The sequence below is a fragment of the Mesocricetus auratus genome, unplaced genomic scaffold (assembly GCF_017639785.1).
Source record: "Mesocricetus auratus isolate SY011 unplaced genomic scaffold, BCM_Maur_2.0 Super-Scaffold_100011, whole genome shotgun sequence".
NCBI lineage: Eukaryota > Metazoa > Chordata > Mammalia > Rodentia > Cricetidae > Mesocricetus > Mesocricetus auratus.
In genome coordinates, this window is record NW_024429195.1 from 83,071,995 (window position 1) to 83,094,890 (window position 22,896).

The following is a 22,896-nucleotide window of genomic DNA, read 5'->3' on the forward strand; positions in this document are numbered from 1 at the left end:
TACGCAACATAAATTGACCATCTCAGAAGTATCTGGAAAGGGGCTATATATAGGTAAAGTCCCCGCTACGCATCAAGGACTATGCAATGCCACTGAGCCTTTGCTCCAAAGTAGCCGCTACTTGATAGCCCCCAATGGGACATATTGGGCATGCAACACTGGATTAACCCCTTGTGTCTCCACCACGGTACTTAATACCACCATTGACTATTGTGTTCTGATCGAATTATGGCCTAAGGTAATTTACCACCCCTCTGATTATGACTGACCTGATAAGAACTGGCCGCAGTAAGAGGTAACCTATCTCCATCACCACTGCCATCCTACTAGGAGGACTAACCATGGGAGGCATAGCAGCAGGAATAGGAACCGGTACTGCCGCACTGCAGGAAACTAAACAGTTCCAACTCCTACAACAAGTAATGCGTGCAGATATTCGGTCTTTAGAGGAGTCTGTCGCTGCCCTGGAGAAGTCTCTGTCCTCCCTGGCAGAAGTAGCCCTCCAAAACAGAAGGGGACTAGACCTCTTATTTTTACAGCAAGGGGGAATTTGTGCGGCCCTTAAAGAAGAATGCTGCTTTTACGCAGACCATACCGGAGTGGTAAGAGATAACCTGGCTAAAATAAAAGAAAGACGCCAAAAGTACCACATGAGTCCCAACAGGGATGGTTTCAGAATTGGTATAACAGGTCCCCTTGGTATTCGACTCTCATATCCACTATTATGGGACCCCTGATCATTATATTTCTGATTCTGATGATTGGGCCATGCATCTTAAACAGATTGATCCAGTTCATAAAGGAAAGGTTATCAATTGTACAATCACTGGTTTTGACTCAACAATACCAGCAGCTAAAGCAAAGGGATTTCGAGATGGCAGAAACCTCTGAATGAAAGATTTCATTCAGTTACAAGAGCAATGGGGGAATGAAAGACCCCGGCCCAGCACCGGTGGCTGAGGCCTATGGAAAATTCCTTTCCCCCACAGCTCAGCCGAATAGTCATTTTTTTGATCAGAAGGAAGCTCAGCTCAAGGTCTTTACAGCTGCATAGTCACTACTATCTCTGTCCAGATAGGGGCCCAGGTGTCTATGGTCTGCACAGCCAGCCCAGAAAGATTGGGCAGGAACCTTTGTTCTTCAGATAGGGCCAAGGCCGAGAATTGGTTCTGAGAGAAACCTTAATTGCCTCTCTGTCCAGATGAGAGAAACCTTAATTGCCTCTCTGTCCAGATGAGAGAAACCTCGTTCTGAGCCCCCGCCTCATTTAAATTACCCAATCAGGGTCCTGTAACTAGGCTTCTCGCTTCTGTACTGCGCTTTTTGCTATAAAAGAACCCCTGAGTCCCCAGCTCGGGGCTCTCAGTTCCCGAGACTGAGACGCCCCGGGTACCCGTGTATTATCAATAAAGCCTCTTGCTGTTTGCATCCAAGCTCGTGGCCTCGGTGTTCCTTGGGTTCGGGTCTCCCTCCCGTGAAAGTCCCCCGCCTGGGGTCTTTCATTTTATTTTATGCATATGGGTGTTTCGCCTACATGTGTGTCTCTGCATCTGATGTGTGCCTGCTGCCCAGGGAGTTCAGAAGAGGGTGTCACAATTGCCTAGGACTAGAATTACAGGTGGTTGTGAGTCAGCCCATGAGAGCAGAGGATCAAACCCAGGTCCTCTGGAAGAGTAGCCAGTGCTCTTAACTGCTGAGTCTCCTCTAGCCCAGTAGAGCCTGGATTGTTTTTTTTTTTAACATTTATTTATTTATTATGTACACCTTGTTCTGTCTGCATGTATCCCTACAGGCCAGAAAAGGGCACCAGATCTCATTGCAGATGGCTTTGAGCCATCATGTGGTTGCTGGGAATTGAACACAGGACCTCTGGAAAAGCAGTCAGTGCTCTTAACCTCTGAGCCTGGATTTTAAATCAGGAAAATAAGCATTTTCAAATATATATATATGAAATAATATATATTATTTAAATTAGAAACAAACTTGCTTCACATGTCAATCCCAACTCCTTCTTCCTCCCTTCCTCCCCCTGCCCCCCCCAGCCCTCCCTCCCAGCCCAATCCCCACTCTATTCCCCAGGGAGAGTGAGGCCCTCCATGGGGCATCTCCAGAATCTGTCATTCAGGACAGGGCCTAGGCCCTCCTGAAAGTGTCCAGGCTGAGAAAGCATCCTTCATTGTGGGATGGGCACCCAAAGTCCATTTGTGTGCCAGGGATCTACTACCCAAGGCCCCCTATGTTGCCTAGGTCTCCTCACTGACACCCACATTCAGGGCATCTGGATCAGTCCCATGTTGGCCTTTCAGCCATCAGTCTGGAACCCAAGATCTCTCCCTTGCTCAGGTCAGCTGTTTCTGTGGATTTCACCAGTCCAGTCTTGACCCTTTTGCTCATCACTCCTCCCTCTCTGTCACTGGGTTCCAGGAGTCCAGTTGAGTGTTCAGCTGTGGGTGTCTTCCTCTGCTTCCATCAGTCACTGGATAGAGGTTCTAGGATGGTATATAAGATAGTGTCAAAGTCATTATCAGGAAGGGGCATTTAAGGTAGTTTCTTCATTATTCTTAGTTTGCCAGTTGGTGTCATCCTTGTAGATCTCTGGAAATCTCACTAGTGCCAGGAGCCTCCTCAATCCTAAAATGACTCTCTCTATTATGGTATCTGCCTTCCTGCTCTCCTCTATTCTTCCCCCAAGTCAACCTTCCTGCTCCCCCATGTCCTCCTCTCCCCTCCCAACAGACTCATTTAAATACTCTGGAAGAGCCAGCAGGGACATTCCTCCAAACAACGGATACTCTAGTCACACTGAAGATGCAGATTCCTTTCTTTTGTGTATGTGGCATGTGTGTGTTCATGTGTGTATGTGCATGTGTGCATATGAATGAGTGTGCACACAAGTTCATGTGTGAGTAGAGGTCAGAAATTGAGATCAGATGACTGCTTCAACTGCCTGCCACCTTATTTGTTGAGACATTGCCTCTCACCGAACATTGAGCTCACCAATTTAGCTAGCCTGGCTGGTTAGTGAGCCCTAGGGATCCTCTGGTCTCTCTCCTGACGCTGGGATTACAGAGCCATGCTGCCACACCCACACTTTTTAATGGATATTGGAGATGTGAACCCAGGTCCTCTTGCTTTTGCAGTAAGCACTGTACCTACTGAGCCGCGTCCACAGCCCCTTGGCTGCTTTTCTTTAGCTGAACCTGACAAACGCTTCTTGTACATCTACTACACAAACACCCCGTTAGCACAAGCATACACACAGTGAATAAGAACTTACTGGTGACTTGTGGACATTAGTCGGCAGGTTGGTGTACAGGGCCACACATGCATGAACACATGCATGAACACATGCATGCTTCATGCATTCTTCCCACACAGTGTCCCCTACCCTCAAGCTGGGGGCTGACCCATGTCTCCCATTATTACACTAATGTCTAGGAAGTCTATAGAACACAGCTCTTCCCCTGTCCCAGTGATCTCTACCCTCCCACTAGGGCCTTGTCACACGGCTCTGGTGGCTGCTGACTGAAGAAACACACCTGGCATTCAAGAGGTACAGAACAAACACTCACACAGTGGAAGTTCTGAGTGAGCACTGAGTGAAGGAAGCAACGATGACACTCTTTCTCCTCAGCAAAGCAGAGCCAGAACTCCTGTGAGTTTTGTTTTGCTGTGTTTGAGAAGAGACTGTGAACACCATGTGTGGACACCTTGGGAGGTGTTCTTCACACATTTCTAGTATTCCTGGAGGAGCCTTTGAAGAATGTACTGTTAGCTCCATTTTCCAGATGGGAGAACTGAGAGCCTATGAGACCGTGGGACAAGACCAGGTTTCATCCAGGTCAAGGGGGAGATGAAATGGGTCCTGAGCTCTGGAGATGAGCAATACCATGATTGGATGACCTGCAAGGAGCTCATCTTCAGATGTGGCTACTCTAGTCACTTTCTGTGGCTTTTGAGAACATCAAAATCTCCAGATCAGAGCTTATTTGGAAGGTGGATGGGGGAGGTTCAGCTGGGCAGCTCCTAGAAGGAACTGGATATGCCTTGTGCCCCAGAAAGCTCTTTGGGGGCCAGGCAATGGCTGATCTGGCTAAGCTGGCCCTGGACACAGTCACCCTGTACAACCTGGGACCAATCAGCTAGCTATGCCCTCTGCCCCTCTGGGCAGACCCTTGTTTGGTTCCTGTCCCCAGATCAGTGACGGAAGTGGTGGCATGACACCACAAAACAAGTCCATCTGCTCTAGCTGCTGAGAGATGTTTGCATCTTACTGCATCCTGAAAACGTGTGGTCCATCACTTAACTCCTAACCAAGGAGGAAGAAGAGAGCCAGAGCCTCTGATGCTAGCTAACACAGTCGGCTTCCTTGAGAGAAAAGAAGGCCATCTCTCCCGGGCAGTCTCATCCTGAGGCATTTTGCAACCTTTATCTGGTGTTACATGATTTGCTGTCAAAAACTTGCCCACAGTGGCCAGGGGCACCCAGGGGTGGTCCAGGGAATAAATGAGCACAACAGAAAGGCCATGGCCTTTGTGTTAGGAGCCTTGAGAGCAGGTCCTGGCCCCATTCATAGATTACTTTATGCCATGGCTTCCTCATTTAAAAAATGAATACAACAAAATCATCCATACAGGTTTGCACTGGAGACGAAATCAAATAACCTTATAAAGGCTCTCTGGGGGTTCAGTTCACATAAGTCATAAGGTCACTTGGTTTCTTTGTTCCCAAGAGGTCATAGTACCCAATGGATCAAGGTCAGCTCTGAGTTTTGCAAGCAGTCCTCTGTCACCTGGCTGGAGAGACTGGAGTCCAAGAGATGGGACACAGGGCTACCAGGCCAGAGGCTGTCACAGAAAGTGCTGTGCAGCGGAAATGATTGACATTCACCCCCAGAATTCTGATTCTGGCAGCTCTGAGCACCCCGGTCAGCTGTGTCCTGTTCCACATATCATGCCCACCACATCCTTTGGTGACCATGACAACGTGATAATCCATGTCCTATGATTTTGCCCTGACCCCCCGCACACTTTATAGGTGAGAAAACTAAGACAGGTCAAGATCTGGTCACAGTTTTATTCTAAATCATTGCCAAACAGAGGCTCTTTTTGGCCATGGACCTAGGGAGCTGCTACCCTCCTGGGGAGGCACCAGAGGGAGGTCAAAGCTAGCTTAGCCTGGCTGGAAGCTTGCTGCTGAGTTGAGTTAATGAGTGCAGGGCAAGCTAGGGACGTGGGGGGGCAGCGGACTCAGGAGAAAGGTAGAGCTAGTATGGATGAGCTTTCTGGTGGGGCCCAATATATTGGCTCCTCACAACAGTCATGCACAGACCTGGATTCGCCAAAGTCACTCCATTCTTTTCTAGTCACAACCTGGAAAGTAAGATTCAGCTGGAGGCTAGTGGTGAGGACAGATGACCTTCTGGCTGATTTAATGTGTTGCCCCTCCATGGAGGGCCAAGGGCTCCTAACCTCTAGACTCTTAGTATCTTCCCCGATGCCAATGCCTCGTCTCCCTTCCCAATATCCTGTGTCCAGCCTGTTCTTTCCAGGGCCGAGCAGCTGCAGAAGAGGTAGGTCCTGGCCTCTTAATCTCTGCACAAGCAGCAAGCATCCCTGCTTCCCTTTATCCACACTGGGCAGGGAATCTCTGTGAAAGCATCCCTGCTTCTCCTTATCCACACTGGGCAGGTAATCTCCGTGCAAGCATCCCTGCTTCCCCTGCCTCCACACTGGGCAGGGAATCTCCGTGAAAGCATCCCTGCTTCCCCTTATCCACACTGGGCAGGGAATCTCCATGCAAGCATCCCTGCTTCCCCTGCCTCCACACTGGGCAGGGAATCTCTGTGCAAGCATCCCTGCTTCCCCTTATCCACACTGGGCAGGGAATCTCCGTGCAAGCATCCCTGCTTCCCCTGCCTCCACACTGGGCAGGTAATCTCTGTGCAAGCATCCCTGCTTCCCCTTTATCCACACTGGGCAGGTAATCTCCGTGCAAGCATCCCTGCTTCCCCTGCCTCCACACTGGGCAGGTACCTGGGGTCTGGAGAAGTGCTCCCTTAGATAGACTGCTGCCTCGTTATAAATCTTCCCTGCTGTTGCACCCCAGGGTCAGGGACACAGAGGTCATGCCCTCATTAGGGAAATGGTGGCTCTCAGTGGCTGTAGAGAGGGAGCCCTGCAGGGGGTTTAGTTTAGAATCAGTGGTTGGTTAACTGTGAGTGGAGTGGCTTCTCTCTAGCCTTTTGCTGGATGTCAAGTAGAGTTCTCCACCATTCATCCCCTGGTATGTACTCAATAGGATCGTGTGCACAGTCACCAAGATGATTTCTAGAATATTCACAGCAACACTGGAACTACCCCAATGGCCGTTCACAGTAGAATGGATTAATCAAAGTGTGGTTTATTCACCAGTGCCATAAAATCCAGCTAAGATGGCATCAATGCAACACCAAACAAAGGCAATCAGACAGGGAAGACAAGCCAAGGCAGCAGGGCCTTCTGTGTGTTTCAGCGGGGGTGGGGGGTTGAGCCTGGGGGTGGGGGAGGTGGATTTGGGGTAGAAGCTCTCTACTCTTCTGTAGACCTACTCTTCTGGGGACCTAGGGATTAGCTGTGCCCTGGTTTCTGACCCCGGGGCTGCGTGTGAGGTGTGTTGGGTGAAACGAAGGCACTCGGGTGTCTATTTCTGATGAGCACACTTTCTGTGTGTAATCAGCTATACCAGGTAAAAAGAAGCCTCCCCCAGACAGGTTCTTGAGTCGAAAGAGCAGAGTTACAAAGGATGAGCACAGCTGCAGCCTGGGCCGCTGGGCCCACAGGACCTCAGCTACCAGCTCGCCTTGGTCTCCCGTTCCCTGGGCTTCCCTGACCCTTAGTGCTTGCCATCCCTCTCTAGAGGAGCCACCAGAGTGGGATGGTCTCCGCCATTTAGTTGGGGACTGTATTTGATGATGGTGCCAAGAGATGTAAAAGCCGAGGTCGTAGACCAGGCGTTCCTGACTTCCTCAACGACCCACTCCTTTTTCTGGAGACAGCTAAATCTCACAATCCACGCATGCTCAGTCTGTCCTATCTTGTCAAGATGGTGCCACACATCCATAGCTATCAGGAGATCAAATTTCAGAGTCTGCTGGACATGTGCCACGTGGATAAGACAGTCCAGTCAGAACACCGGAGGCGAAACCGTCACTTGTCAAGGATCCTCTGATGACTTTCTTGCCTCTCCCTTTATCCCCGCTTGGCCTGTAGAGGAAACCTCCAGTCACTCCTGTGCCTGTTTCTCTTTCATTTCTGTTGCTACGGTAAAGTGCCCAGACAAAAACCAAAAAACATCTTGGGGGAGAAACATTTCTTTGCTTTATCATTCCAGGTTGCAGTCCCTGTATCAAAGAAGTCCCGGTGTCAAGGACTTAAAACAGCCTCAATACACACAGTCACGAGCCTAGAGTACGTGCGTGTTCTCTTGCCTGCTTGTTTGGACCCAGCTCTGGTTTCCTGCTCACACACAGTTCAGGAGCCCCTGCTTCCCCTGGGCTGAGTCTTCTCACACCGATTAACTTAGGACATGCCCCCCACAACATGCCCACAGGTCAACCCAGTGTTAGCAAGCCTCTGTGGTTCTAGGCTGTCAAGCTGACAGTTAAAGCTGACCATCACAGCTCCCAACCCCAAGATTCCAGGAAGTGAAGGCAGACTCTTTTCTGGAAGAAAAGTGGGTTTGTACACTCTTTCTAGCTCTGTGACTCTGATGGCTATTTCTCTGTGCCTTAGTTTCCTCTCCTGGAACATGGGGCAATAGTGGCTTTAATAGAGATTAGGTGAAAATCCAGAGTCAACTAAAAATAATACATTATTACATGCCACATAAACACGTGCAGTAACTCTTGGTATAAGGCCTAAGCAGTGGCTGTTATTGAAACCTGCTGAGGACACCGAGCTCTGTCTGTGTCCTGATTGCCCTTCCAAAATGCCACTCTACAGTTTCTTATTGATCACCTGCCTCCTTCATGCCTGACATGCTCAGTGGGTCATAGTTGTTCTCTCTGACAGCAGCAACTGTTCTAAGGTGCCAGGGATACCCCTAACCCTACCTCTCCTGTCACCCTCCCCAATCAGACCAAGATCTCCTGTCCCCAGCTAACTGCTGAGGGTCCCAGCTTTCCAGGTGGCTTAAAGCTCTCCTCCTCATGCCTCTGCTCTGGGTGGGTTTCCCTTTGTCTCTGGCCACTATCCTAAGGAGCAGGGACAACCTCACCCATCTCAGGTTCAGTGAGCCACAGCCTGGCACTAGAGGTGCCACCAGGAGGACAAGGGCAGTTAATCTTGTCTTTAGTTAGCAGTCACAGTGGGAGATGGGCCCAGGGGTGACCTCACAGATGGCAGCCTGCTCTGTGCTGGAAGATAAATTGAGAGCATACAGGGCTGTCAAGGGCGGTGTCCATGCTGGTTCTTGAAGCTGCACTGCATCCAGGTACCACAGCGTCCAGTCCAGGCCTTCCTTAGGACAAAGGACGCTGGCCAGAATGTAGGTGGCCCCCTAGGCTGGCTTCCCCAGCCAGATGCTCTGGGAGGAAGGAGCTCAGCATTCATTAAGCCCTACCCAGAGCACCTAAGACATAATAATGCCTATTGCTAGCATATGAAGCTGCTGCCTTTGTAGGAGGGGCGACTTGCATAAGACCTGTTCATCAACTTTCTACCATGGGTGGAAGAGGTCAGAAGGGAGCAGGAATGGAGCATTACCTTCCCTTGTGGTTAGCTACTCAAAGTTTGCTCTTGTCAAGTAAATAAGCCCCTACCCAATGCACACAAGAGGCTGTAATTAAAAGTAAGGGTTTGGGGACAGAGAGAGACTGAGAGAGCAGAGGGAGGATTGGGAAGGAAAATAATTTGGTGGAAAGGGAAAGGGATAAGGCAGGGTGGGGGGACTTTGGTCAAAGAACATTATATATATATGTATGTATACATACACACACACATACACACACACACATACACACACACACACACCACACACACACATACACACACACATACACACATACACACACATACACACACATACACACACATACACACACACACATACACACACATACACACACATACACACACACATACACACACACACACCACACACACACATACACACACATACACACACACATACACACACACATACACACACATACACACACACACCACACACACACACATACACACACACACATACACACACACACCACATACACACACACATACACACACACCACACACACACACATACACACACATACACACACATACACACACATACACACACATACACACACATACACACACACATACACACATACACACACATACACACACATACACACATACACACACATGCACACACACATACACACACACCACACACACACACCACACACACACATACACACACATACACACATACACACACATACACACACACCACACACATACACGCACACACACACATACACACACATACACGCACACACACAGACACACACACATACACACACATACACACATACACACACACATACACACATACACACACACCACACACACATACACACACATACACACATACACACACATACACACCCACATACACACACATACACACATACACACACATACACACACATACACACACATACACACACATACACACATATACACACACATACACACACATACACACATACACATACACACATACACACACATACACACACATACACACATACACACACACTCACACATACACACACACATACACACATACACATACACACATACACATACACACATACACACACATACACACATACACACACATACACACACACATACACACATACACACACACACATACACACACACACACCACATACACACACACATACACACACACACACCACACACACACACATACACACATACACACACACACTCACTCACACATACACACACACACACATACACAATGAAATAGCCTCTTCATATGGATCATTGTATCAACCTATTGTATTCTCATGATAAATATGATTGATATGACACAGATCACTTCATAAAGTCACAGAAAAAAATGAAGTTCATGCTGGTACTGTGCCCATTTTAGAGATCAGTAAGTCAAATCCCAGAAAGACACCTTGTCAAATACCAACCAAAGGGCAAATCCAGGATTCAAACCCAGACCGCCTGGTGTGGGGTTCAGTTTCAAAGCCAGAGTGATGAGGCAGCTGAGCATGCTCATTTCAACCCCTTTCTGCATGTGGGAGCCTGCTGCATGGGGGAACCATTTTGTTCCTGTGATCCCTTCAGAGCCTGGGCCTGTGGCTGTCCCAGAATGAGTCAGGGGGTCGTGTCACCTGCTGTCACCCAGACCTCACTTCTCAGCGATGAGATGGTTGCCTTTGTTTTCCTGCAGGCTTCTGGGATCTAGCTTGCCACTATGAACTGAGAGGATGTGAGAAGAGACGTCTGGGACCATTGCAACCATTGCTGTTTTACAGATGATGGTGCGGAGGGGGGGTATCATGCCACCTGGATGGATACCAGCCCCTAGGTCAGCTATCCCTGCTCAGATTGGCTGTCCTGTGTTACCCAGAGATGGGCATGTACAGGCTGGGCTCTGTACCCAGTTCCCTGGAGGCTGACAGGCTGAGAGACGGTGAAGTCTAGCTGCTGTAAGCCACGGACTTTAAGGCATCCTAGAAAACCGCTTAGCGTTAAGTGTTTTAGAGTGAGACAGAGTGAGTGTCTGTCTCTGCCTTCTTCCTCATGTCCTACTTGCTTCTGCACAACACTCAGCATTCGGGGAAGGCAGGGAACACTCATGTATTCAGCGATTTAGTCTTTTCCCAAGCCATGGAAGCCTCACAGAGCAGGAGCCTTCAACACCTGCTCCTCCTCCTCTGCCTTGCCTAAAACAGCATCCAGCACACAGTAGGTACTCAGTAAAAATCATGGAATAACCTTATGGATCAAAAAACAAGAGCACCTCCCTTGCAGGAGAGGAAAACCTCCAGCTCACAATTCCCAGAGGCTCCTCTTTGTAGCCGGGTCTCTCCTGTCCATCCTCCTGCACTTGGATGTTTGATGTGGTATTGTTTGTTTTCAAGGTCGTCCTCAAAGGCTGCCATCACCAGCCTGCAAATCTCCTGCAGTGTGTCTGGCTTGCCGAGATTCCTGGTTGCTTCCTTTCTCCTAGCCAGAAGCCAGCTAGCGCTCCTTTAAACTCTACATAGGAGGTCACGGCCAGCTTCCCTCTCTCCCCAGCACGAAGGAGAGGCGTGTGTCCTTCCTGCCAGGCCCAGGGTAATGAAGAATAGACACCCTGATGCCCGGCCCCACTCCCGCCCGCAATCCAGCCAGGGCATTCTGGGTCTAGCTTCTCTGCCCAGGCTTCGGAGGGGTGTGTTCCTCCACTTTAGTTGTGCTGACCTCAGCATATGCTGGCAGGCCTGTGTGTTCAGCTCAAGCCCAGGCATGAGTTTGGTGTCCCCAGCTCACAAAAAGTGCAGAGGGACTTGGCAACGACCAAGGGTGTGTCAAGGAAAGCAATGACAAAGGCTGGCCATTGGCTTCATGTAGTCCTACACATGGGGAGGGAGAAAGTCACAGCTGGAAGGAGCTGGGGACACATCTGGAACCCCTGGAGCCAGCCAAGCCTCTGCTTTTTGTTTACCAGTGGATAGCTTAGCAGCTTCCAGAAGGAAAACCTTTGAGGGGAAATAACCTTCACACACAAGAGGAGGCAGCAACGTTTGACTGACAGCTCCTTCTCCAGTCTGCTCTGACACAAAAGAAATAAACCTGGCTTCAAGGCACAGAGAGTGTGAAGATAAAGCTTGGCCTTAGTCTCTGTGTCTGCGTGTGCACTCACATGTGCAAAGCCTTGCGGGCATGTGAGCGTGCACCATGGAAGAGAGGACTCCCTCAGCTCCAGGACTTCCTTAGGCAGGACTTGACCTAGCCTCTACTTAAGCTCAATACTTAAAATTCAACTCACTGAACAACTGTCCAGTGTTCTGGTTTATGTGCTGAGGACAAGAGGGTGACAGACAGTCCTTGCTGTCCAGAAGCTTCCAGGAACTGTAACTCAACAGGCTAAGCCAAGCCCACTGCATACATAGTGTGCTTACTAACTAGGAACACTGGCCAGAATATGGGCACAGCAGCAGTCCTCAGATTACCACACACAATGTGCATGAGACAGTAAAACAAAGACCCGCTTCTAATGTCACCCCAGCCTGAAGGAGTCAGGAGTTGGAGCTGAGGGTGGGGGTCCCGAGATGACACGGCAGAGCTGTGTGTACGGTATAACTTGTGTGTGTGTGCGTGCGTGCGTGCGTGTGTGTGTGTGTGTGTGTGTGTGTGTGTGTGTGTGTGTGTGTGTATGAGTGTGGAGGCCAGAGTTTGGGATGTTGTTCCTTAGCTGCCATCCATCTTGTATTTTATGACACAGGACCCCTCGCTGGCCTGGATCTTGCCAAGTAGGCTCGCTGGTTGGCCCCCAGCCCCAGGAATGCACCTGTCCTGGGATCTCCAGCACCGGGACTGGATCATCTGGCTGGGCTTTGTATTTCACTGCTCTTGCAGAGAATCCATTGTGAAGCACTGGAGGGCTTTGCCACCTCTCCAAGCAACAGCCTCAGCAGGATTGGAGAGAGTGGGGCTTGTGTTTGGGATTAGCTGCTGAATGAATTTCTGCTGACCATGTGGGGAAAGAGTCCTCTAGTTTCCAGAGCTTTCTGGGGTTTGAGTTTGCACGCTAAAGAACGGGAGGACTTGCTTTGCGTAGCCGGGTGGGATGCGGGTACAGGAAGTGGGCTGCTTTGCATACCCGGGTGGGATCTGGGCACAGGAAGTGGGTTGGCGGCAGCACACGGCAGGCTGGCTCTGGGACCAGTGCTCAGCCATGCAGCCCCGCAAAGGTTCCTCTGTGGGTGTGGGACGGGTGGAGGAGTGCTCTGCAGGACTCACAGATGCAAGGCTTGCAGTTGCACCCTGCATGCCCACCAGGACGTCTTCCTTTTCACAGACCACTGTTTCCACCCTGGGATCCAGTCACGCAGTTTAAAACAAGCCAGCCCTTTGGCTCCTTTTTGCTTTGTAGACACTGCTCCAGAAACTTGAATACCTGCAACCTCACTCACTGAGGGGCAACTCCTATTTATCCTTCAAAGGCCCTTTCCCTGGTATCCCTCTTGGCCTGTTCAACATGTTAGGAACACCTTCCAGTGGGCACCGATCAGGGTCCCACATGCCCTTTGGCTTTGGGGAGACGTGTATTAGGACAAAGGGATGTTCACGCTATGGGAACACAACTATTCCCTATGGTGATATCTTTCTTGAACAAATAAAACCTTTCTGTGGGGTCAGAGAATGGAGCTTGCCACTAGCTAGCCACAGAGGTCTGGAGGTCTGTGCAGACAGACAGGAAGTGATGAAACTGGGCAGAGAGTGCCACAGCTATTCCCAGCAAAGGCAGAGCTGTGGGTGCTATGGTTGAATGTGACATGCCCGTCCTTGTGAGCACTTGTCTCACACGGACTTTGAGTGGCTTTGGAATCTCTGGCTCCGACTGACTGGCTGTGTGACTCTGGCCACAGGCCTTAAGCGCTCCGTGTCTTGGTATCTCACGTGTAAAGTGGGAATAATCACATCCATCTTTTAGGAAGATTGTAAGGGTGAGATGAGATAGAGCATGTGAAGTGTTGACCAGGGCAGCTGGTGCACAGCATTCATTACATTAGTACCTTCATCACCAACATCATCACCACCAACACCATGGATACATGGATACGATTCAGGGACACAGTGACACAACTCAGGGACACAGGGGTACTCACAGGGACACAGGGACACTCACAGGGACACAGGGATGCTCACAGGGACACAGGGATACAGGGGCACAGGGATACTCACAGGGATGCTCACAGGGACACAAGGACACAGGGACACAGGGATGCTCACAGGGACACAAGGACACAGGGACACAGGGATGCTCACAGGGATGCTCACAGGGATGCTCACAGGGATGCTCACAGGGATGCTCACAGGGACACAGGGACACAGGGATACTCACAGGGACACAGGGATGCTCACAGGGACACAGGGACACAGGGACACAGGGATACTCACAGGGACACAGGGATGCTCACAGGGACACAGGGACACAGGGGTACTCATAGGGACACAGGGGTACTCATAGGGACACAGGGATGCTCACAGGGACACAGGGATACTCACAGGGACACAGGGATACTCACAGGGACACAGGGATACTCACAGGGATACTCACAGGGACACAGGGATGCTCACAGGGACACAGGGACACAGGGGTACTCATAGGGACACAGGGATATTCATAGGGACACAGGGATGCTCACAGGGACACAGGGATACTCACAGGGACACAGGGATACTCACAGGGACACAGGGATACTCACAGGGATACTCACAGGGACACAGGGGTGCTCACAGGGACATAGGGATACTCACAGGGACACAGGGACACAGGGATACAATACAGGGATACAGTATTTGTTGCAAAAGCATGAGGACCCCAGGTCCCTCATGATAAAGTGGGCGTGGTGGCACATATTGTCACTTCAGCCCTGCAGAAGTGGAGAAAAGTGCATTCCTGGGGTAGCCTACTTGGTGAATTCCAGGCTAGTGAAAGATCCTGTCTCAAAAAATAAGGTGGACAGCTCCTGAGGAATTACAGTGGAGTTGGTTGAGTTGTCCTCTGGCTTCTCCACTCATGCACGCTAGCCAATACACAAATCCCCCTGTACATGCACAGGTGTACACACACACACACACACACACACACACACACACACACACACAAATGACCTTAAATTTTCTGCAGGTAAGAAAATGCAAAAGCAAGGAAGTCACTCGGGTCTGCGAGTCTCATCCTCTGTTCATTGCTGAAGATACTTCAAAATGAGGGTTCATTTGTGTCCCCCTGAGGGGGCCTCCCAAGCAGGACAGGCAGATGCCCCTCCCCACTCAGAACCCTTCTTTGTCTCTGCAGTCAGAAGTACTTCCAGAAAAGCCCCAGCCTGTTTCCTTAGATAGTCTTTGAGACACTGGCTGTCTTATGCAGAGGTTATGCTGGGGGTGGGGGACACTTGATCATACCCAGAATCCCCAGCGCCAGGCCTGGCTTCTTTGATGGCTCTAAGGGTAGGTGTGGATGACTGGTTCACTTTCCTGACCCTAGGCATAGCCACAGCGCCCACACCCCCTTCCTTGTCTCCACCCAAAAACTCTTTTTTTTTCCCTGTGCAGATCTGAGAGGGATGTTTCAGGCAGGAAGTATCAGCTGTCACAGGAGTCGGGGGACATCTGTTACTGTGACACATTCTGAAACCTGGATGGTTTGACACAACAGAAGCATTCTCTGCCGGTCTGACGGCCAGAAGTTAGCAGTCATAGTGCCAGCACAGTTGGAATTCTTTTGGAGGCTACAAGAAAGGGTCTGGGCTGGCCCCTCTCCAGGGCTGATTTTGGGTGGCTAGGAGTTTGAGAATTCACCTAGTACCTCCTAATTCTAAGTGACCAGTGTAGAGCGAAAAAAGACTGAATTACATAGGAGTTGCCCTTGGCCTTTCTGGAGGGGATGCAGAATCTACAATTCATTAGTTCAGAGGATGACAGTGGGCTTGGGGGTGTGTCCCCTTCCTACAGAGGGGAGCGCATCTCAGGAAGAGGCTACAACTTTGCATACACAGCTGCTGAGGAGGCAGCTGCGCCTAGAATCCCAGCCTTTTTCCTCAAGTCCAGGCCTTTTCCACACATTTTTTCGACAGTTTGCATCTGAAGTGTCCCCTGAGGTGTGTGTGGAGAGGCTGTCACCTGCGAGGTACTGCAGGAAGACTGTGGAAATGAAGAGGCGACCGTGGTGAGCTGTCTCCTGGAAAGGACTAACAGACATAGAAAATGAGGACATGTCGTTTCTGCACTCCTGTGATGAAATGGATGGCTTCTCTCTGCCACTCGTCCCTGCCTTGCCAGGCCCAAATCAACGGGGGTCAATCGACCGTGGGTCAAAACCTCCAAACTAAATCTCCTCTCCCTAGGAGATGACCACTTCATGTACTGGCCACTCTTTCCCCTCCTCCAGGCCAGGGAGAAGGGTAGGGTGCAGCCTTGGGTGACAGGGATGAGGAGGGAGAGGAGGAGAGTGCAGAGAAGTGCCTGGCCCTGTGTGACACCAACGCACCACCCACCTAAGTCTCCACAAGCTTCTGTTCTAATTTTCAGAATAAGAAATTTCAGAAAGGTTAAGCAAGCTGTCCAAGGTCACAAAGCTACTAAGGGCACACCCCGCCCCCGCCACCACCTTTATTTTCTCTTGCCACCAAAGCCTTGGCCCTCACTCCAGGGCACTGACTCACTGACTACCCCTCCTACAGGAAATGTTTGAACCACTGACCCTGAAGTCCACTCAGCTGAGGGACATGACGGGCAGCTTGGCAAGCAGAGTGCAGCTGAGGCCAGACCTCCAGGGCTCTGGTGGCACTGCTGCTTCTGACAGAGCTGAAGGACTCGTGCTGTCACCATGCCCAGCAGAACTCTCATTTGCTGGGAGCCAGGATGGCTAAACCCATGGCATCCTTCCTGTTGTAACAAGACTGGATGTGCAGAGTCTGCACCCTGAGACCCCCATCCATTAGCTGATTAAAAGCCACAGATCAGCCTGCCTGGGACTTCTAGAGCCGTTATGAATAAGAGGTGTCAGGAAAGCTGCCCATGTAACCAATGTCCTCGAGATTGCCATGGTGACAGTCAATAAAACTTCGGAGTCTATCTTTCAGCCAGCCAGCTCTGCTTCCAGGCAATAAAATTTGGGATTGCCTTTGAAACAGTTTGTATTGAAATGAGCCAAGAGCACCATATCTCAGAGTTCCATGCCCTCAGATTAAATACAACCAAGCCTCCCATCAAAGAGGAGCTTGTTCAGGATTATCAAGAGACAGGATCAACAGGGTGGCCACACATGGTCCTAGAGACAGCCTGCACAGGTTGAAATCCAGGTCCTGCCTCCTCCTAGATGTTAACTTGGAGGAAGTTACACAACCTTTCTGGGATTTGGTTTCTTCATCTATAACATGGGGCTAGAGTGTGGTAAATGCTTCATTGGATGGTTTCCAGGACCAGACGTGTCAGTATAGAAGAGAAGGCCTGGTTCATACAAGTGCCTGATCATTGAACTAGTGAGGATTATCTGTGCACATGGCCTTCTTCTCCTTATGCCTCTCACCCGGACTCTTCGGCAGTTTTCTTCCATGCTGACTCTCTTGTGGTTTCTCTGACCAAGAGAATGCACTAACATGTGCCGAGCTCCAAACAACTGACCACTGAAGTCAGACCTCAGAAAAACCTGGTCCACTCCACTCCATTCCTGGTGCCCTAGAGGAGCCACTGGTCAGCTCCAGGAAGGAGATGGTGGAGGAGTCTGACCACCCTCTGAACACAGCACTGTCTGCTGGAACACCCAGTCCAGCAGGCACAGCTGACCCATGACTGACCTAGAAGGTGTGCACTGAAGGCCAGCTGGGACCAGCAGAGCCACCCAGCTATCCCCAACCTTAAAAAATAATCCATACATGCTTATTGCTTATACCTGTTTGAGTCTAAAAGGGGCTTGTCACATGGTAATACTTTACTAACCCAAGACAGACTGAATTCTGAAAACCATCGTAAGTTAGGAGGAGAGAGCAGAGGATGAAATGGTGCCCATAACTCTGGGGACTTGCAAACCCATAGGGAAATAACACCGAATGTAGTCCCATTAGGTTGGGGAGATAGCTCACCAGTAAAGGGTTCGCCTTGCAAGTCCAAGGACCTGAGTTTGATCCCTACACACACTTTAATAAAAAAAAAAAGTGCACACAGTGGCATCACTTGCAATTCCAGCTCTGAGAAGGAAGAGACCAATGGGTCACTGGGATTCCCTGGTCTGCCAGCCTAACCTAGTGGTTAAGTTCCAGGCCACTGTCTCAAAAAAAAAGTGACTGTCTCCTGAAGAATGGAAGACAAGGTCATCCTCTGGCTGCATCCATAATAACACCCGCCTCCCGAAGCTCTGTCCCAAGTACTGGCCTCACAGCTACCAAGTGACCTCAGACAGGGACCCAACCTTGCTAAGTCTCAGTTTATTAGTCTGTGGAATGGGGATGGGGAAGGCTAGCTCCCGCATGTGCGCAGCCGTACAGACCACTGCTCAGAACCCAGTATCCACTACGCGTCAGGGCCTGAGTGCCTAGCAGCTGTCGCTGACTGCTGCCTTTATATCCAAGCGAACATGACTAACAGTGGTGCAGATAAGAGTGGGAAAGCAGGGGGAGTGTAATTGATCCCTCCCTAAGCTGAGGCCCTGGGGTCCACTGGCTTTGGGGGTTGGAGAGCAAGGAGCAAGGAGGGGTCCTTCTGCTCGAGGAACTGCCCTGAAAAAGGTAAAGACCCAAGATGGATTTCAGCTGGAGTCCTTCTGTGATCCTCCAGGCATGCAACATCTGGAATCCTTCTTGCTGCTGTGGAAAATTCTACACCAGCCTTTGTCTCAGAAGGCCTGGGTGAACCTCCATTTGCCTGAAAGAGGTCAAAATCCTACGCTGGAGCAAAGTGGCTTGGTGGACTGTGTGCGTAGCCCTGTAGCATCCCATGCAGGCCTTAATGGTTGGCTGCAGTCACTCTGCAGCCCATACTAATTTTAATAAGGGTCTCTCTGCATCTCCATTTTGTGTTGGACCTTGTGAATCAGGTAAACAGGCCACTCTGATTGGGGCTTGAGGCAGCTATGAATCCTGTAGGTACCTTTAGGTGAGATCACCATACGTAGAGGCTAACTTTGAGTCCCTCATTAGGCAAGATGTGGCTATGAATTCACTCAACAAGCACTTACAGAGTGTCTACTGTGTCCCTGGCCCAGGGCTGGGTGCTAAGGCTATGTGTGAATAGCACAGATCTTTGTCCTCGCAAAGTCTGCTCATCCCCGCTAGTCTCTCCCTAACTTGGGAATTTAGGTACTCCATGCAGTCATGTCTCATAGAGCTCTGCCTTGGACTCAGCTTGGGGTTTTTCTAGACATTTCCCATTATTTCTGTTCCTGTCTCTTCTAAGTTTTCAACAACAAGCAAACAAAAACTTCCTTGTTGCTTTCTCTGATAAAAAGAACATCCTGATAAACACGGGGTAGAAGAAAAGGCTAGACTCAAGTTCTGGACTCTAATCTCAAGACTCAAGCTCTGGACTCCAATCTCACACTCAAGCTCTGGGCTCCAATCTCACACTCAAGCTCTGGGCTCCAATCTCACACTCAAGATTTGGACTCCAATCTCACACTCAAGCTCTGGACTCCAATCTCACACTCAAGCTCTGGACTCCAACATCCACTGTCTTGCTATGTAACCTGGGACAAATTAGTTAATCTCTCTGGACCTTGCTTTCCTCATCCAAAAATTGTGGGTTACAACTACAACTCAGAGTGGTTGCTAGGAAATTTCAATGATTGAATACAGTGGGAAACACTTTCAAAATAAGAGCCTTGTACATTAAAAAAAGTTTTGTTTGTTTGCTTACTTCTTTACTCTTTGAAAGACGGCCATGCACTTAGGATCTCACAGTCCCTCCTAGCTATCCAAAACTGTTGGTTTCAGAACACTGAAGGGAACAGAGGATATGTTACCAGGCTGATTTGGGAAGCCATCTCCCTCCCTAAACCCTTTCTGCCTCTCACATGGGTGGTTACCTGGGATCTCAGTGTCCCCAACCCACATCCCAAACTTGGAATATAGAGAGCAAAAGACTCCCTGGAAACAGCCAGGATGTTTTCTGAATAGCTCTTCCATATCTGGAATTCAAATAGCTGCAGCTTCCCTCTGCTGTTTCAGTAATTACCAGGTAGACAGCTCATGACAGAACTCCAGGTCAACTCGTATAATGGTTTTGGCCACAAGAATTATGGAGCAGGCTGGGGGCCTCCTGATGGGAGGGTGAGCAGAGTCTCCAGGTCAGGCTCTTCATTAAGACTTCCAGCAAGCTAACAATAAAACGTGGACATTATGAACTGAGCCAAAGAACTCGAGCTTGAACCTCTAACCCTGCTCCAGGTGGGCCTGGGGATGCCTTTCAACCTCCTCCCAAATGTTTACGCAGGAGTTTCATAGGCCGGATATGAAGCTGTGCTAAGCAGGGCTCAGGAATTTTTCATAAGTGTGTTAATGAACTCTGGAGCAAACCCACTGGCACTCAATTTTACAGGATCTACAGGAACTGACTGCATTGGAACTCCATCTTCCGCCCCTCAAGATAAGCAGTTAAACTTACCCAGCTTTGGTTTAGTCACTTGTAACACCCAAGCTCCCACACAGGCTGTGCATAGTGGAGGTTGCTGTGTGTAGTGACAGTTCCAGGTATCCCTCCATGGGCGTTCATGAATAGCAGCCCTAAGTCTGCATCAGCCCTTGTCCTTTCCTGGGGAGTATCTTCTAGAACCTGAACTCCGGCATTGATGCCTGTCACCGTGGCTCCCAGAAACAGAGATGGGTGGGTTTCCAAGGCATTAGAAGGGATAGCAACAGGGCTGGGGCATGGCCCAGTTGGTAATGTGTATGCTGTGGAAGCATGAGCATCTGAGTTCAGATTCTCAGCACCCATGCAAAGACCTGGCGAGCATGTGTCTGTGACCTCGATGCTAGGAACAGGGAAGAGGCAGAGACGATCACCATTGTCATGGATGAGCTACAGGTCCAGCAAGAGACCCAGTCTCAAAACACAGTGTGAAGAATGGTTGAAAGGACATCTGATGTCAACCTCTGGCTTCCATATCTGGGTGCACACATGTGCACATGCACACACATGTACATGTGCAAATACTTACATGAAAACCTACGTCAGAAAGGGGGGAGGGAGATGGAGAGAGAGACAGAGTCCAGCAAAGCACCCACATCAGGATCGTCTACGTCATTTAGGCTGTAAAGCATTTGGGGCCAGGAATCCATCTTTTCTGCTCCTTGACTTCTGCAGTCTCAGCCCAGAGCCTTGGACAGGGAATTCCCTGAGTGACAAATTCTTGTCTACTAATGGTTGGAACAGTCACTCCTGGTGATTATTTGTCACTAAGTGTCAAAACAAAGTGGGTGGAGACCTGGTTATGGTGTGATGGTGGTATTACTGGCAGAAAGGGAAGACCCGGGCTGGGGAGACATCTGAGACCAGAGTGGACATGGCCGGTGAGACCACTTCCTGGGTCTGCGCCCTGCCCTGGTGGTTCCAATGGAGCTGTCTGGACAAGCTCTGCTGCTCATCCTATGTGTGCTTTCCTCTCTCCGGAACGTTCCATGGCTCTCTCTCCCCCCTTTACCTCTCACTTCCACACTCAGCACCCATTAGTGACACAGGCCTGCTCGTCATTTCCATAGGCTGAGCAGAGCAGCTGCCTATCACACACAAACCCTGGGTTCAAGCCTCAGCACTGCAGAAACTGAGCACAAGCATATGACGGTGATCGCAGCACTTGGGAGCTGGGGGTCCAGGGATTGGAAGTCTGAGGTCATCTTTGTTACGTTGTGAGGCCAACTTGGATTACATGAGACTCTCTCCCTCTACATGCGCGCATACACACACACACACACACACACACACACACACACACCATTTTTTGTTCCTTCCTTGTGTAACATGAATTCTGATTACAACAATAAGTAAAGCACAGCAAGAGTTGAACAACTTGTTGAATGAGTGAGTGAGTGAGTGAGTGAATGAATGAATGGAATGACTTGCTTCTTCTGAGTTTTAGTTCCCTGGTTGTTTATTCCTCCCTGGTGACAGACAACTTGGGTCACCCCAATCCTTTGGTTCTGCCCATGGTCAGGAAATTTCTCCCCTCACTCCTCACTATCATTTGCTTGAGTTTTTCCTCACCCATAATATATTATAATCTAAAATTTTTAATTTGCTTGCTCCAGGACATTCTGATCAAATGCACCCCACTCCCTGTATCTGTTTCATGGAAATGTGACAGCTGTCATGGTGTGTTGTGGTGTTCTCCAGAACTCCCGTGTTGAAAATGGTGTGAGGAGGTGGGGCTCTCAGGGTGCCGAGGTGGTAAGGGATGAACCCTTGTGGATAAAAGAGATTCCGGCAAAATCTCACTCTTCCCACTCGAGGAGGACACTTCCTGAAATGCTGGCGCCTGCTGAGGAACAGGCTGGGGATGTTAAGATACAACACAGTAAGGTCCTACCTGCATCCACCAGCCACAGAGCTCACAGTCCCACAGAGAAACAAGAGGGCTTGGCTTCCAACAGAAAAGAGGGGCATCAAATCCATGGCCTTCTCTACTTTTAGAGCCAAGATGGCTCCATTCTAACAGGACCCAGATTATTTTAAGGATTTCTTTCTTAGTGGGAGAAAAATTCCAAAAGGAAACCACCCCCTGCCTCCCTCATCTCCTGTTTAGCTGTTGGTTCCTGAGTGCCAGCTCTGTCCCCTCTGCAGCCACAGAAATGCAGACAGCATGGCATGGCATCTCACTGGAGGACAGGAAGTAAAGATACTCTTCCGAATGTGGGCCGAGGGCTTCCTCCTCGGCGGCTGCTAACACCAAAACTTCTGCATTTTAAGCAAAGGCTCCTAAGATCTGAGAATCTTTGCTGCCAAACCCCAAGTGGCAGGGTCATTGTGTCCTCCAGGCTGGGGAAGGGCGTGCTAATGAGCTGACTGACTGACAGGAGCCTCCACACTGCCTGGCTGTGTGGGCTGAACAAATCTCTTCCAGCCAGGAGCCTCATTTTCCTCATCTGTAAAATGGGAGGAACACGATACACTTGCCATC

At 49.8% G+C, this 22,896-nt stretch overlaps 1 protein-coding gene and 1 long non-coding RNA gene across 4 annotated transcripts in view; one reads left to right on the top strand and one right to left on the bottom strand.

Moving 5' to 3' along the window:
- Btbd11 (BTB domain containing 11) overlaps nucleotides 1–22,896 on the bottom strand; it is a 271,122-nt gene that overhangs the window by 145,434 nt on the left and 102,792 nt on the right. The window lies entirely within an intron of this gene.
- LOC121143334 lies at nucleotides 8,441–12,759 on the top strand. Its single transcript, XR_005880553.1, has 3 exons — nucleotides 8,441–8,526; nucleotides 10,468–10,558; nucleotides 12,508–12,759. It is a non-coding gene; the product is annotated as an uncharacterized LOC121143334 (long non-coding RNA).